Below are 18,202 nucleotides of genomic sequence, written 5' to 3'. Positions count from 1 at the left end.
GTTTACAATAATAAACAGGTGGAGAGTATTGGTAGTGGCATATTGGTTAGGACAATAAACAGTAATGGCTTGGTTAGGTTTAGGAAAAGGTTATAATTTGGGTTAAAATAAGTACCTCTTCAACGTTAGATGATCTTTGCTGTCATGCTCACGATAATAATAACGAACGGTCATGGACAAAAGAACGAACATAAGCTGCTACTTTCACATGGGAATCAAGTTGAATAATGTGTTACATGGCTGTAAAGAGATCTTTTACAGTTTTGGATGCACTCCCTGGAAACTGTCTGGAAAGTGCGTCCAAACTTTCGACTGTATAACAAAAGGCTGCTATAAACTAGAGGAGTGGAGTTTGAAAGACACAGGCATTTTGTGTGATCTGACACACCCATGAGTGGCATGAGGGGAGTTTTAGGTCCTGAATACCCTTCTACTAATCATGCTAGGTTATGATTCAATGACACTTTCTTTTATGACACAAGCATGAACTATTCTTTAACAGGTAACATGCCAAAGTTACCTAAGCTTTTTTATAATTGACTCATTGCATGGAGGTGGTGCAAGTGTCACAGTATTATTTTACTTGCCTACATCTGCAGCTGTTGACTGCGGCTGCTGTTGTTTTCGTTGCCTGTAGGGGGCACAAGTAGTTCCTGAAGGTGTTTACAGCTCTGCAGGTGGATGATGGTCTGAGTCTGGGTTCAGGTGCTTCTCATCACTGACACTGTGTAGCTTTGTTAATTAATAATGCTGTTTGAATGATCAAGGGATCAATTAAATTAAAAGAAAAATGAAGTGAAAGATACATCTTGTTTGAGTAATAGTAAATAGTGTTTTGGTGAAGGATTGCACAATAGTCTTTCAGACACATTTTTATTATTTATAACACATCTTGAAATAAATTCTACTAAGCAGTCATCTGCATCCTATTTTTTTTTTCTTCTGATGTCTGCTGGTGTTCGAGTGCATCTCTGGGTTTGAACTTTCCTCCTTAATGCAGGGAAAATGGGGAAGTAGAAGTGCTAGCTCAGCATACCAGGCCCCTGTGCTCTTTATTGTTGGCAGGAGTAACATTATGGAACACGCCATGCGGCAAGGAGACACTTAAACTGCGTGTAACTCAACTCCTCTCTGCTCCCTGAGGACATCCCACTGCCTCCTGTTTCATATGAGCTGAAAAGCTGAAAAATTTCACTAACCTTCACTGCATGAATACATGTGTGTGTCTATTAATGTGTGTGTACGTGTTTCATCCAATAATGTGTGCGATTGTGCTTGCATACTTTAAAGGTCAAGATTGTTAAGTCACCATTTCATAAAGGTAGAAGTCTTAGAAATGCTGAAATAACATTTTTATGTATGGAACTATTAAAATCAGATTTGCTAACTGCTTTACAAAAAGAGACAGTTGAGTTGGTTGAAAGCCTAAGAGGTCCTTTAATCCTGGCACATAAAGCCTTTAAATATGGTTTATGCATGAGTTTCTTTAGTGTGATGGTACTGGTTGAAAACAGTCATGCATTCAAATGAAATTCAAATAAAATTATATTTTACTTTAGAAAAAAATAAATAAATCAGCATCTGTGTCCAAATTTAGAGGGTGGATCCTTCAAAGCATGTGGCCCATGGAGGTGAGTCCTCCTAGAGCTGCAGGATCAGCTCCTACCTAAATGAAATGGTCCAGTCTCTCAGACACCAAAACTAATGGTGCAGTCAGTCTATCTAAATCAACTCTTAAAGCCAAAAACATTTATAATTTATCACCAGGAAGTTGCAGTCAGAATGCCAACAAAGCAGCCAATTACCAGTGATAAAAAGGGGTCAAGTCCTGATACCAGAGTCTGATATTTCACTTTGACACTTGACAGACAAGTGGTAAACAGTGCAGTGGGTGGACTGAATAAGTAACAAAAAAAATAAAGTGATATACCAGCTATCAACAACTGCCTGAATGTAAATGCTTAGTAATATAGCCACTTGATATTTCAGACTTTCCTTGTTAACATTTAAAGCTCCATTAAACATTTGACTGAGGGCTGTGTCCTGCACTTCCCGGCTAATGGTGACATTTATTGGATGAAAACAGATATGTTCAGTTCACCATTCACCAAAAACACGCACACATTCAGTGAACATCATGGAGTCATCATTGACTGTGCATGTACATATCTGCATAAGAATGGTTACGTCTGTGAAAGTTTGTGTGCATTTTGAATGTTTGTGTGTGATGTTGTGTTTTGAAGTTAAAGCTGCCACTAACCAACATGACGACAGTACGAACAGCAAGCTTTTAATATGACTCTTTTGTCAAAACAATATGTTCAGTATTCAGTGTTTATCCCAGATTCTGAAGGGAAGACAAGTCTGTAAAACATGGGAACATTACTCTTCAGGGAAATGAGACTAATATAATTATTTTAAGTTAGCAGCAGAAAGCCTTCCTCTAATACATGCTAGATGAATCTCTGGCCAGGATAAAGCATAAAAAGAAAAAGAACTGAGCAGTCCAATAAATAAAAAGTGCAGGTTTAAAGGCTGATGTTTTAAAATGGAATCTTATCAACAGTTCTCATCCATAAATTTTATATATGATATATATGTCCCTATATCAAGAGTGATATTGCTATTGATATGTCACTTATATTCTTATCACACACACACACACACACACACACACACACACACACACACACACACACACACACACACACACACACATATTATTGTATATTAATGATATATATTTAATATATAATTTATTATACCCGGTTTATTAAAACAACATACATATTTTATAGGATTTTTATTGCTATTATTTGTATAATACTATACAAATAAAGTCTGATGATTGATTGATTGATTGATATAAATATTCTATATGTTTATATATATGTTTTTATTATGAATTTTTTCATTAGTTTTAAAACATCTCTATCTTCCTTTTCTGGCATATGTCAATATATGAAATTGTTCCAATTTCTCATAGGTTTTATATATAATTTTTTACTTATGTGCTTTTTTATGAGTATATCTTATATAGAAATTCAATATATGTACGTATATTACATTTGTGTAAGGAGTGAGCTGTGCTGAATGGCTGACATCTGCCTCTTGATTAAACAGGATCCAGTAGCCCCAGTTCATCATTTTACAAGCATCCCACCTCCTCCATTAGATTTTAAACTGTGAAGAACAACAACTCACTGGAATTTGCCCAGTTTCCCACAGTCATTGGGTTCAAACCTAAAACAAAACACAGCCACTGAACAGAAACTTCACTGCTGTTCCTTAGAGACAAATAAAAAAACGGCAGAAAACAAATGCCAAAAGCAGAAAAAAAAAAAAGAAAGAAATCAGACAAGCTAAGTATTCTCCAGAGCCAAAGCAGCTCACAGACACTGATAAATGTTTTGTACACTGTTGGCTTCTAAATAGAAGCTTCTAAATATAGTTTCAGATCAATGCAATCAAGAACAATCTCCCCATTACAACGAGCGGGTCCACGACTGAAGTCAGATATCTGAGGCGGTCAGATACGTCTGTGGTACAGTCAGGTAAATATAGTCAGTAACAGGAACTAAAGCTGTGTGGCCGGGGACTCACAGCCAGACAGTTTGGCAGTATTGCTTATATAATAACGCTCATGCCAATAAAGGATATTGAGTTGGGGAAAAGACAGAGAGTGAGAGATTCAGTGGAACATGTATAGAAAATGAGAGAGAAGGAGGAAAATAACGCTGGAAAAAAAAATCTGAATATGCTGCAAAAGAGATTTCATATAGCACCCATTTAAAAGCTGAGCATACTGAGTACATGCCTGTAAATTATGTGTGGAAATACAGCACTTCTATGGCATATTCTTGATGATCTAAATTACAGCTTTTCATGTCATTCAAATGTGCCTGACATTTCAATTTCATTTTTTATTACTGTGGAATAATGGCATAGCATCATTGGAGGAAATTCATGATCTATTCTGGGAAATCACTTCCTGAAAATACTGTACAAAAGTGGGTACAACAAATATGATATTCACCCAAGTATAAGATCACAATAATTATAGATGGCATCCATCACTGGGATCATTATTTTTAAATACAAATAAAATCTAGAATATCAATTGAACTCCAAATGTGTTTTAAAGCCAGCTTATATATTTATTTTTTTTTAATGAATTAAAGATGTAATGAAAAAGAATTGCTCATAATAACAAACTTAGAAAGGGCGTTTGGCTAAGTCTGACCAGTACCAAACAGCAGAAAGACAAAGTTAGCATGTGGCAGCTAAAGAGCCAGGCATTTTTCTTACAAGTTGGTGGAGACCAAAATAGATCTAAAACGAGAGTGAATATTTGACATTAATTAGGTACATCTCCAAATGAATGTTAATGTTGCTCCTTGTCTGCTGGATATGAAAGTGGGCAAATGTTTGCTAAAAGCTAAGCTAGCCATAACAAATTTGTAAAGTATGTCATGTTTATCTGCCCCCTAGTGGTTTAGAAAATTTGCTACTGTAGATTTAAGTTGTGATATTTAAATGAATGCATGACAAATTAGTGGTCTGTTTCTGTCCATTTTGTCATTTAACCAACTATCATTAACAGTCTTGGAACAGTTTTTTTTTTTTTTTTTTTTTTCCCCAACAAGAATCAGTATTGATTTATTGACAGCCTCTGACGGTTCACAGGAGCTAATTTTGTGCTCAGGTGACCTTCTCCTTACAGTCAGATGATCAAATCTTTCAGTTTGGAGTAATGACGCTCGCTGCGTTATTGTTTCACCGTGCTGCCGGGCTCTATTGCCTTGTGCCTAATGGACAAAAGCAGAGGAAAAAAAGAGAGGAAAAGGAGGAGAGGAGTGGAGGATAATGAAAACATCATTGTATGGGAGGAGATCCTGATCTAATCACTGAGGAAATGAGGCTTGTGAATGCCCAGTCGTTTGGACTCATTTACACATCTCCTTTAATGCTGCTCACCCATCGATAGCCACCGAGGAGTTCGAGAGAAGAAGAAGAGGGAGACGAGTAAATGGTTTCCCAGTTTAGAGTCTTCTGCTCTAAGTTCAGGAAAAAATACCACAGCTTGGTTTCAACATTACTTGACACACGATGCTGCTATGATGATACTCGATTGTCCAGAAAGGCAGGACAAAGATACTTCAAAGTAAAATTAGGAACCCTGGTTAAATTTATGGCAGCAGTGTGGTTAAAGACAATTTAAGTCTTTGAAACCAAAAGCCAAATAAAATACATATTATTCATTACCTTCATTAAAAAAAGTAGATCTACCATGGTCTACACAACATGAACCACAGTCCTCAATGTTGAAATCAGACGATATGCCCCACTGTCTACCTTAAATTCCTCATTAAAAGTCCCATATTTTACATTTTCCCCCATTATTTATTATATGTTTTGATATCAATAATACTATATATTTGTGGTTTTAAGTACCACAAACTGTCTAAATATAGTTTTCAATCTACCTCTCACTCCCTCTCTGGAGTTCTGGCAAGAATAGGGCATTTTGTGTCATCCCCTGAGCCTCTCTTCTGATTGGTTGACTGTTGAGTGATGCACATCCAGGACAACCTGCTTCCTGACATCCAATGATTATGCATCTTTAAGCTAGCTAACAGAATGACTGCTTGGTGTTGTTTTGTTAATAAAGTTAAAACAACAAAAAAACAATGGATGGTTGGTCCAGGTGGGCTGTGCTGGATTCATAGCTGAGGGCGGTGACTGTATAGTTGTGATATCACAAAGTAAGACAAGTCCTGATGGCTTGATTTAGGGCACAGTTTCTAAATATGAGAAAGGCTAAAGGCTTCTTCTGTCGATTGAGCATTTTGATACTTTCAGTATTTGTGTAGCACCTAGACCTGCTTTATAATGGAAAAAAAGTTTAAAGAATTCTCACTTTCTCCAATATGGGACCTTTAAAGGTGGACTCAGATTTAATATCATTTTAAGTTTTGCCTTAATTTGTTCACCACAAATAGTCAATGTACCACTTCAATAAACAACCAAAGCTGCTGTTATTTTTTCTGAAGAGGGAAAATGAAGAAAATATAAATGGGTCGTTTTAGGCGCTTTAACAAATGACCAATTATGTTGTCTTTCAGGTCAGGACAGGTCTCCGGTCACAGCTAATATTTCCTTCCCCTCTTACAAAATAAGCTCTGAGCATCTTTCCTGCTGGATTGGTGCTTCACTGACTGCCCTTTGACTTCTGACCCTTGTGATAAATGTGTACATGTGTGTGGGTGTTAGAGGAATAGACAGAGAGAAGCTTTACTGAAGTCTTAGGAGGAATCTGGACCAACCCTGCATGTTAGAGTTTGAATTTAGTCTATATTAACTCAGATTTCTAAAGATTAGTTTCATTTAAATTGAATCAGTGACTACTTCAAAGACTAAGGCTGGCTAAACAAAATATTAAAAATATAACCCAAATTTAATTGTATGGCTTATACAGGAAAGGCTTTTATTTCAAGTAAGCATGTATCTGGTACAAATGAAGCATTCGTTCATTCAAAACAGTGAATATGTCATTTTGGAGTGAATAAAATCTTATCGAGCTCGGTGCAATAATTAATGTGTGATTACAACATGAGCACTAATTACCTTCCGTGGAGTCTTTTTAAATGAACTGATATATTGACACTCACATCCTGCAATCTGTTTACTCAGGTTCATCAGAACATATTTTGGACGTAGTTTGCAATCTCATCAACAGTCTGTTTTATTTGTTTTTGAAGGTTCATATACAGAGAAGGTAGCTTGATGTTCATCAGTCACAAAAAGAAAGATTAGGATTATGATAAAAGTGTTGGGATCAGATCAGCTACTGTCTGATCTTCACATGATACACAGAAAAGTGCTGTGTGGCGACTCAGGCCTTAGCTGGTATCACTTTTCAGAATTTCCTAATAGCAGTTATTTTTGAAAGTTGAAGCCCAGTCAGCTGCTTTTGGCGGTCTACGAATCTTGGCGTCTATAAATTGGGGGTAAATTTGGTTGAAAGTCTTTTTTAGACATCTGGACTACATATAAGCTTTTTGACTGTATTTCAGTGACCATATTGTGGTGGGGTCTAAAGGATCCCCAGGACATTTTTCAACAAAAGCTGCACAAAACCACTTAAAAAGTGAAATGCTTCTTTTATATTCACAGCACTGTTGAGCCTGTTTACAATGAGATGCTAAAAGTGGTTTGTTTTCTTCAATCCACAATCTTCACATCTACTTGAACTACACATGATTGACTGCACTCTGCCATAATTTACCTTCTCTACTGCCAGTGAAGAAACAGCTAAATATGAGCATCCAGGAATCCAGTTTGCTCTCAGTTGATTTTGGCTTTCTGAGTACCTGTGACTGCAGGCTAACAGATGTCAACATCTGTCAACTAATACCCCTGCAAGATTTTAATTTAGGGTCATCTCCTATAGCTGGATTGGATTACATTCCCACTCATGATGAACCACAACACAGTTCATGTGAGAGAAGGCTCAGACTTACATTTTCAGGTGTCAGGATGACATTGATTGGTGAACTGAGCTTTTGGAAGGAAATGCTTGGGGTTATAATAAACCACAACAAATGTGTTACACAAGGCTCAGGTTCTGCTGTTCCCACCCCCGAACTGATGCTTCACCACACCCCAGCTTATCTCACACACACTCTTAAATGTATGATCCCAACCTTTTCTGTCAGGACGAAATCTTGCACGACACAGCAAGAATTATCTCTGAGCAGAGTCTCAGCTCCCACATGTGAGACCTTTGAGATAGCTCTATCCTCTTATACTTATCCTTTACACGCAAGTGCGCGTACACACACACTCACACACACACAGTCAGTTTTACACAGCGTGGACTCACAAGCAGGAGAATTCTGATTAGGCTGCATCCAAAGCTGCCACCCACGGGACCCGTGGGAGATATGAATTTGAAAAGACAGTGTAGCGCCGATCCGAAGCGCCTGCATTGCTGGGCAACAGGGACCCCTGTTAAGACCTGCTATCCAGAGACCTGTCAGGAGAGAAAGACACAGACATGATGGGGGAGGAGGGGGTATATGAAAGCTGAATGTGCAGCAACCCACATCTCTCATTAAAAAGGTACAGCAGAACACATTCCTAATACTCATACATAGGCTACTAGCAAGTTAAAAATGTAGTTTTTTAAACTTTTACCTGCAACTAAATACATTTTTATTCAGATCACAAAACAAGACAAGTCCTCATAAATAATTTGTAAAAAATAGCTTTTGAATTGCAGTAGTTTGAGGGAGCTACTTGTAAGTTTTGCAACTGCTACATAACCATCATTAGCATTAATAGCTGTTTACTTAGCATGATGACTTAGTATGTTCTGCATTTACAAGACAAGAGGTTATAATACACGCAGCACTGCTTCTTCAGAGCAGACTGAAAGCTACAGTGACTCAGTATCGGAAAGTGACAAAATGTATAACATATATATAACGACATGTTATAGACATTTTCCATTATTTTCTTTCATTGACTAATGTTAAAAAGAAAGGCTGTTGATATTTCAAATTGGTATTTTTTATAAACAAATTCCATTCCTTAATCATTTCTGATTTTCTTAACTTCTCCTTAACTTGACTGTGGCACTCATCCCCAAACCCACTGATTCCTATAGACACAAATCTTAAAGGACAGGTCACAAGAATACACTCTGATTTTTATAAAGGCTAAGAAACTTCCTAAAACAGCTAACTACACTAGTTTCAACCAAATGTTACTCAAACAGAAGTAAACAGATATAATGTAGATATAATATAGAAAATATTCAAGGCAGCAAGATCGCATATGTGGAATTTTAACAAAAACAACTACACAGCAAATTAAATCATTCATGGTTCATGTATCAAGCTTTGGACAGACCATACTTGTTAGTACAGTGGATCAAATCCTTGTTGGTTTTTGTGTTTTCATGTGATGTGTGTTTTCAATGAAAAATGTATAATTATTTGAGTGAAACATGTTATACTACACAACTAAACTGTATGGAATACAGTCCTGAATGGTATGATATGATTCAGGGTTTGTTTAGATGCTGATTATTTTAGATGAAAAGACAAAAACAATTCATTTGCTTCTGGCTGTTTTGAAAACCCAGTTGCCCTTGAGATTTTGCAACGTGATTTTTATTTATTCCATGAAAACAGAAGCCAAAAGGATATAATCTGTGTGCGTATAAAAAAATAAATTGAAGACATTTTACATGACCAACAGGTCTGAAACTCACCACGGTCCTAGTAAATACCAGCAGCTACCCACTGTATCTGTGACACCAGAGAAATGTGGGTAAATGCTGGAGAAAAGCATAAAGTGGCTTTGTTTTTAAAATATAGTCCTTTTATTGAATATAATTATTACTTCATGGAGGTTACGGCTGTCCCATCTTTCTTTTCTTTTTGTAGCAGTTGTGTTCATTGAAACACTCATGCATCAAACGTTCATAATAAACAGAAACTGAGAAAGAAAAACTGGAAACAGAAAGAAGCTATTGGAGACATTGAAAGAGAATCCTGGTGGGGCCAGAAAAATAGAAAATATTTCAGAGCCGCTCCCAGGGATGATTGGCTTCATATGTTATCCTGTCATTCCATGAGCTGTTATGAGAGGATGGAGTGGGTGAGGAAGGGTGGAGAGAGGATGAGGAGAGATGGAGGGAATTAAGTCAGGGACTGTATAGGAAAGATGAGAGGGAATGAGGAGAGGAGAATAGAAAGAGATGAAGGAGGGAGGTAAGGGGGGGGGTGAGAGAAAGGAGGGACAGAGGAAGCAGCATGAAAAAGAAGAGGAAGAAGGGATAAAATGCAAGAGCGGAGGAGAGGAAAGATGAGTGAATAAAAGGGAGAGAAATCAGGAAAGAAGAGGGAGATGAGGGGAGGGCAGGAGAATTAAGAGGAGATGAAAAGAAAGATTAAGAGGTGAGAAGACAAGAGGAAGGGAGAGGGAAGAAAGATGACTTGTTAAAAAGAAAACTGACATAAAGAAAGGGGAGGGAAGCAGAAGCACAGCCAATTTGACATGAGAAAAGTAAAATAAAATAAAATGGTTCCCTGCAGACTGAATCCTGGCTCTCCGCCTCATCTGTTTTCAGTCTCTGGCTGCTGGATGCAGAGCTCCAGGCCTGGCCCACCACCCTGACTGGGTCACACAAGACTTGGAAAGTACGCCTCCTTCAAGATTTACACCCACGTACACCACCCTGGGAGAGCAGGCCCAACGCCAGAGCTCAACGTGAACCAGCTGTTCTCGGCTCACACATATTCAACCAATCAATAGCTACAACCATTAGAGACACAGAGGGAAAAACTAGTGGTGTAACTGTATTGTTGATCTTGCATAACAGACATGACTTTTCTGCCTGCAGTTATGATATTTCTCAGAATTTGGCCTAGTGGCCCAGCTGTTCCTCATATGACCTGGTAACCTTCATTTTTAGTCATTAATGTAATTACAAAAAATAAGGACAATCACCAAAAACCCTGACGCTGCATTCTACACTTTCTGCTTTCAGGACAGTTTTAGAGGAAAATCTGCTGGTTTGTTTTATGGCATCAATCAAAAAGGCGGACCCAAAACCTCCAATGCAAACTTGTGTTTTTGTTGACGGAGAGACAGGGCAAAAGGACACAGGATGTCTACACTCTTCAATAAAATCAGAAATAAAAACAAACACCAGGGAACAAGCGGAGAGACAACTAGCAGAATATTTTTGTAGCAGGGAGTAACAGTTTTATAGAAACTTGATTGATTTTTGAGGAACTGCAATGCTCAGTGTTGCATTACTTATTAATTCATATTAATACTGTGAAAGTCTTAAAAGCGCTCAGTCCACAGAGAAATGCACTCAGCCTGTATTCAGAAACTATCCTTAAAACAAGCCGTCAGGACTTCTGGAACTTTGTGATGTCACAGCAAAACAGTCGCTGCTCTCTGCCCATAAATGTGTGAAATCTGTGGAACATAAATCACAGAAGTGTGTCTGAAATGTATAATCTGAAATGTAATAATCTTCTGTACTAAAACACAAGACAGTGGTATGAAGAAAGAGCAGCTATGTTCATAATAAAACATGTGCAGTATGTTTGTTTTTTTCTGTTATCAAAAGAAAATGATGCTTCGCTTTTGCCTCCATTGTTTCCCACAATGTGTCCCACATAATCTATAAATCTATTTTATACATCAATCAATAATAAAATAGGTTTTAAACAGCACGTTTTTGTGCTGGTGTTAGGTTTTGATCATTACAGTTTTTTTCCATCTGAGCTTTTAAGATCACAGCTGCCCTGTGAAGATTCATTCGGAGGTTTGTATCTTGATGGGTCAACAATCCACATCCAGCTGAACCAGCTGTCAGACAGGGTCAGAGGTCACATCCAACACCTCAACAGTTAGCACTGGTGTCGCTGCAAAATCCTCAGGCACGTGTGTGTATGACACGCACAAACACACACACATACACACAGAGATATGTCTAAGCACATAAATTATATACATAAATAATATGCATGAATGTATGCAGTAGCTATATGTACTTGTACACACTGGGTCAAAGTTCAAAAAGACAAACATGCTCTCCTTCTCGCTCTCTCAAGCTTTGTTTAATTATTAATCTGCACATAGAAAATGATAAAATATTTTACACCATAAAATATTTACACCTTGTGCAAATGAGATAAAAAGATAGCCCGAGGGACTGAGAGGAGCGTCTAATCCCAAAAGAACAAAGAACACAGAAAAAAAAAAAAAAAAAACTTTCAAGGGCATAAGTGAAAATTCATCACTTTTCTCTTGTGCTTTTTCCATTTTCCACACACTTGTGGAATTTCAACAAGCTGCCACATCCACCCCACTCAGCAATTACCTCCTGAAAACACATGACCTCTGCAGCCTGTTGATGACAGGCTCAGTGGCAGTCTCATGATTTGGAAACTGTGATGGGGATGGTCAGAACATTCTACCAGTGGTTTGGCTCAGATAAAGGGTCATGAATTATTCTATGGCTACTGAAGGAAACATTTCAAGTTCATCTCATCCAGCATTTGTCTTCTCTAAAATGTACCAAACCTGTCTGATTTGTGTTGAAGAGTGTGTGGCTTGGTAGGGGATGAGCAATGAAAATAAAGTTTAAAAAAAACTTGATGTCGATACAGGTAAATATTTGCTTAAGTCGCTAATATTTTAAAAGGTTTTTTCTTATATCATTGAACTGCAAATTCAAATGTCTCACAAAGCATCAACTCAAAAGACATTTTGCTGCGCTTACACCCGCCTGAACTAACGATGAAATGAAACACACCTGTCCGAGCAGCCAATCACAAATGAGCAGCCAATCAGATTGCATCCTGGTCAATTAAATGAGGGGGAACTCAGGATAAGATGGACCACAGTTCCTGCACTCTTCAGTTGTGGAGAATGAAAATAAACCCTCAAACCTAAGATATACTGCTTAATCCATCTCCATATCTGTGTAATATGGTGCCAACAGTGTTTTGGCCAGTAAGAGTCATTATTGTCCCTCTCTTAGTATTTTTGTCTCTATCTAGTCTGGTTCTTATGCTTCATCAATAAATTTGATTCTGGCTCTGAAATCAGCAAAACATCAGTAGCACTTATTTCCTGTTTCAGTGTTGAAGTGTGTTTCACTGCATCTGTTTCTCATCTGTGTCTGCATTGAAAGTGAATGAATGAACATAAGTAAAAATGCAAACAATTCACCCACAGCAAAAGAAAATGACTGACCACCAGTACAGGTTCTAACAAGTTTACAACAAATACCTCTGCACCTGACCTGATTAGCAATACATGTTAAGGCTTTTATTAAAAACAGTACAAAAGGACTCAGCCAGCTTCCCCACCTGTGTCAGTGTGTCATGTGACCACTGACACAGGTGTCACATGCACAGACATGTCACAGGCAATCATGAAGTGTGTGTGTGTGTGTGTGTGTGTGTGTGACAGGACAGTGACCACGCTGAGCGATTTCTTTAGTACTGTTTTTAACAATAAAAGCTCTAACATGCATTTCTAATAAAGTAAAAAAAAAAAACAGCAGTGATGTGAAAATAACACTTGTCCGCTCGAATAATAAAATTCACAGCTTTTCAAATTCATGTCCAAACTAGATGCATTAAGTCAAGATCTGTCTGTAAAACAAGCTTCAGTCAAAACATACTAAAACTGCACTAATCAGTTTGTTTTTTTTTTCTAGTTGCTCAAAATTTATTTTATAAAAGTAAACGTATTAAACGTATCCAGTGCACTCAAAAGGCAATGAATTAAGTAATCAAGGTTACAGCTTTTACCACAGTAAATGCCATACATCTAAACCACCCCCCCCCCCCCCCCCCCCCCCCCCCAACACATGCATGGGCACACAAGCACTCATTGTTTTCACATGCTCAGAAATGCTAACCATGACCTTCACACACACCTGAGCATGCAGACAAACCACAACCACGCTCTTTGTTGCTCTTATCAATTACCTAACAACAGATATGTGATTTGAGAAACGCTGCGCTGACAGCTGCTTCTACACGCCAGACGCTGTAGAATTAGTCAGACAGGCCATTCAGCAGCACAAAGTGTCTGTCAGAGGCACTTATTACAGGGCAGATGCACAGACGAGGTCTCTGACGCTCTGTCACTGATACTCTGGGTGAGGGGGGAGGGGGGGACTCACCTGTGTTGGTGGCGTTGCAAAATCAGGTTTTGGAATTTGCTGAGGAATGATAGACATGTCAGACACAGGAAAGTAAACTGCTGTCAGTCCGGCTTTGAAGGCTTCTCGAGATGACCGCAACAAAGGATAGACTCAATCACCTTGTCGTCTTCTTTTTTTTTTTTTTTTTTTCTGTCACCTGGTTAGCTTCGCCTGCGGGGTCACTTCATCCTTAGGCCCCCAGGCCAGTGTCAACTTCTGCTTTTTATGACCCTGACTGCAGGTTGACCCTGAGCTGCCTGAGGCAGGGTCACGACACACAGGAGAACACCCTTAAATTAAACAGTTAGGACAGCTTTTATTTTCAGGGTGTTTTCTTTCTTTCTCTATCATCAACCCACCCCCACCCCAACTACCCCAGTATCATGTTACACTCTTTGTCTTGTCACCTCTTGGTATGAACGACCTACATTTTTACAGTTTAAATCTAAAGTGGCATTCACAAAGAAATCATTTTATCCGAGGACAGTCAGGGAAGATGGAATAATTGCTTCAGTTGACAAGTGTCAGTTTAATAAAATCTGCCGTGTGATAAGGAAAAGAAATTCCAGCACAGATTGCCACTGCATTATAATCAAGACAGACAGTTTCTGACAATACTGTGAATAAAACAGTCATTTCAGATTGTTTGTTTGTTTTTTGGTCCCCAGCTCCTGATTGTCTTCAGTGGAGGAAATCCTGCAGTAAATCTTATTCAGTGTATATTTTTGCTTCGCTCAACTAGAAATTAACATCGACTCAATTTTTAAATTTCCTCATTATTAGCCTGTGCGAATGTAGCCTGGATCTCTGCTGCAGGAATCATGCACTGCTTCGTGCTCTGTGATAACTCTGTGATAATTCAGTCATCCATCTCATTCATGTCTGACAGTACAGATGCGCCGCTATTTCAATCCTTCAAGCTGGACAAGATGCATGCTGCCTGTTAGTCGCACTATGTGTAAAGTGTATTTTTATGATTCCAGTCTATTTTTTCTGTGTTTATACGGATGTAACCACGGTGATTTTGTATTGAGCTTCAAACACTCCCAAAATGTGGAAGAGCAACAACTGAGTACTGTGCAGAAAGGCCTCCCGTGTAGACACAATGGACCTGCTGTTCCTCTAACATACTCTACATGCTACACCTTCTGTTTAGACATGATGTAAACATCAGATACAACCCACAGGAACATACTGGGAGCAGGCGTGCCAGACCTTTTTGTTGTCATGGTACCATAATAAACACATACTTAAGGTTGTGAAACAGTCAAGGATAAATAAAACAGTGTTGACTATTGGTTGTTAAAGTTCTGTTTTGTCGACCCCTCCGTCCAACCCAACCTCCTCCTTACAGGGACTTTGTAGTGAATATACTACACCACCTGACTTCCTCCTTTATCACGCCCACTAGAGGTCACTTAACAATAAATCGTAACTATGGGTGGTAATAAGCTGGTGCACATATGACGTATGGACTTGTTTTACAGGAAGGCAGCCTTGTGTAAACATTGTGGCCCATTCATTCCATATAGAGCTGATAACACAGTGCCAATAGCACCATTTAAGAAGACGTGTCTTCTTAAATGGGTGATTCAGAGTCTCACAAAGAGACACCCATAACTTTCTTCAAAGCTTTACAGCTGCTTCTTTTCTCAATGGGTGTCATTGGAGAAGATACTCTGGGTCCCATATCTATAAGGTCTTCAGTCAAAGGCAACTGGACTCACTTCAGATTCTTGGATGATATTTCCCCTTCAGAACCGCAGAAGCCATTTGACTGATTCAAGGATCCTGCTACCAATGAAATGTCCATCTTCAAGAGTCTAAAGGAAGTCCTAATGCTTTTGACTCAGCCGCTCTAAATACACCATGAACTGGAGGACCAAGGATCCCTACAGATGTTTTTTGCAATTGCTACTTAGGGAATGTAAGTCCGAGATGAGTGATTAAATCATAGGAGCAAAATGGTTGTGCCTTTGTTGTTGTTTGGTTTAAATGGTGTTCCTGAGACTGGTTTATCACTGACCCCCATCTGTTGGGGGCCACACGACAGCTTTAATGTCAGAGGAGAGGTGCCAGACACTGAACTGGGAAAACCAGAAGTTCTGCCAGCGATTCATGGGATTTGGAAACCAGAATAGTGCAAATGTGTTTTATGACTCACAAGAGCTGTGGTGTAATTAACCAAGGACCCATTAGCTTCATGTAAATATGGCATCAAAGACTTATAGATGTGACCACTGTGCAGCCATGTTTTTGGTGGGCCCACTGGGCTCATCCAGCAAAGGAAATCTCTAAGAACTTTGAATAACTGATGGTTCTCCAATATAACTGAACAATAATAAGCAGAACTACTTCCTTGCGACTCGTCTGTTTTCTGTCATTAGCTCTTATGTGTCTTCTTTATGATTATTCTGGGTTCACAGGAAACACTCTCAGAAAAATGTTGCTCATCATTTTCGCCATACCGGGTAATTAAAGGTCACGCTATCATTTTGCTTATGGAAAAATCATGTGACATACAGTATATTCTAGTTGCGTCTAAATGAAAGTAAGTGCAATAAATCTACCATTTCCCAGCGCTAAAAGTGGAGTTGCCCTTCATTTTGTAAGCAAATTATTTCTAAAGAGGACATGATTTGAACAGACAGGGACAAACAGTATTCAAAACAGACCAGAAAGTAAAGCGGAATTGCATTTGTCCTTTTCCTAGTAATCAAATCTAGTGCAGGATTTATGTGCATCGCCTCAAAGTCCAGCCTTGTATCTTGATGTTTGTTTCCTCTTAGTTTTATCTTTTATTTGTGTCCTTGGTTACCCTGTGAGATACTCTGGGATCAACCTGTTTGTTTCCTTTATAGATGCATTTGACTTTTAGTTGTCCTATGGTCACAAAGTGTAGATACACACCATACAATATCGTGTATCTCAAATCAAACTTAGCTTTTTTTTTTCTGCCATATGCAGTCTAGTTTACTCATTAATAATTTAAACATCAGTTCGACTCAATTCGAAACACTGTATAAAGTAAATGCATATATGAATTCTGTCAAACTATGCATGATGTACTAATCTCTCAAGGCATGACAGCTGTGCCACAGCTAAAACATATGTTGTGGTTACATACAACTGTACAGTATCTGTCGCTTCAGTGCCGGCCGCCACATCTCTTCTTCAGCCATAATACTTGGGTGCACACAGGCACTGTCCAATGTTCAATGTATATTTGCTAAGGGATTGTATTTCTCATTAAATGGGTGTGAAGTCTCATTCGTAAAGTAATAAGCCATGACTCAAAACAAAGATCTGTTTTGATTGATGCGTGACTAATGGCCACAGTTTTCTGTGCGAGGATGGCAACGAAAAGCTTATCAGGTTCTGTTTACATTCATTATTTAGTCATTTGTCTCTTCTGGATACCATCTCTGTTTGGTTAAAAGAATAGAGTTGCACTTTGTGATATAAAAGCTAATTTGCTTTATATCAGGTGAAATATTTTGTGTACTGAGAGGATAGTTGGATATTTAGATGTATTTAAACCTTTGCAGTCGTGTTTTAGAGAGAAACAGTGACTTATGTCTGTTATTTAAAAGTAATCCATCATTGTAAAAGTGTTACATACAGTAATTGTGGCTGGACGTCATGCATATCATGTAGTATGTAATCCATTCATCCATAACAGGTATGTGTATATAGTACATGTTAGTCCAGTAAGTTTCATTATTACAGTCTAAAATCACAATTTTGCTCAAAGTGGCTTCACAATATTGACATGTGTGTTTTTCAATCCTCTGATACGGCCCATAGGACTGTCTCTTGAAAAGTGCCACTACAGCGGCAGGCATACCAGACCTTGGTTGTCATGGTTACAATGATAAAACAGGCAGAGTGGTGTAACAATCACACCATCACCAGGTAAAGATGGTGACTTGGGTTAAAATAAGTACTTCCTCAACATTAGACAAAGTTTGTTGCTATGGTTACAATAATAACAACAATGAGTCATGGATAATAGAAACAATATAAACCGCTACTTCCACACAGGAATCAAACACTGCTCTCCTTTGTCATATTCCTGTGTTTTGTTGACCGACCCATCCATCCATCCATCCCACCCTCCTCCTAACGTGGACTTTGCCGCTCTATAAACTACGTCACCGCACTTTTCCCTTTGCTCCTGTCATAATTACCATGACCACTAGATGTCACCTAGCAAAAAAACGTAACTATGGGTCATAATAACCTGCTGCACAAATGAAGCTGAGTGAAAGCTCAGTCAGGAAGATTATCGTCGCGCATGCCAAGTCACAATCATCATTTTCGCTATCCATAAGCTCACCCACTCATCTTGTCTTTATCCAATCACAGCCTGACACGGCGACTTTCAGCTAATCACTTATAAGATGTGACATTATAAAATAGTTGTCTCTCTCTTCTCTCATTCAGCTGTCA

This window comes from Trachinotus anak, unplaced genomic scaffold (genome assembly GCF_046630095.1).
Source record: "Trachinotus anak isolate AG129_WGS33_773 ecotype Australia unplaced genomic scaffold, CSIRO_AGI_Tana_v1 ptg000012l, whole genome shotgun sequence".
NCBI classification, from domain to species: Eukaryota; Metazoa; Chordata; class Actinopteri; order Carangiformes; family Carangidae; genus Trachinotus; species Trachinotus anak.
The sequence above is the reverse complement of the archived record's forward strand: the minus strand, read 5'-3'. Positions refer to the sequence as shown.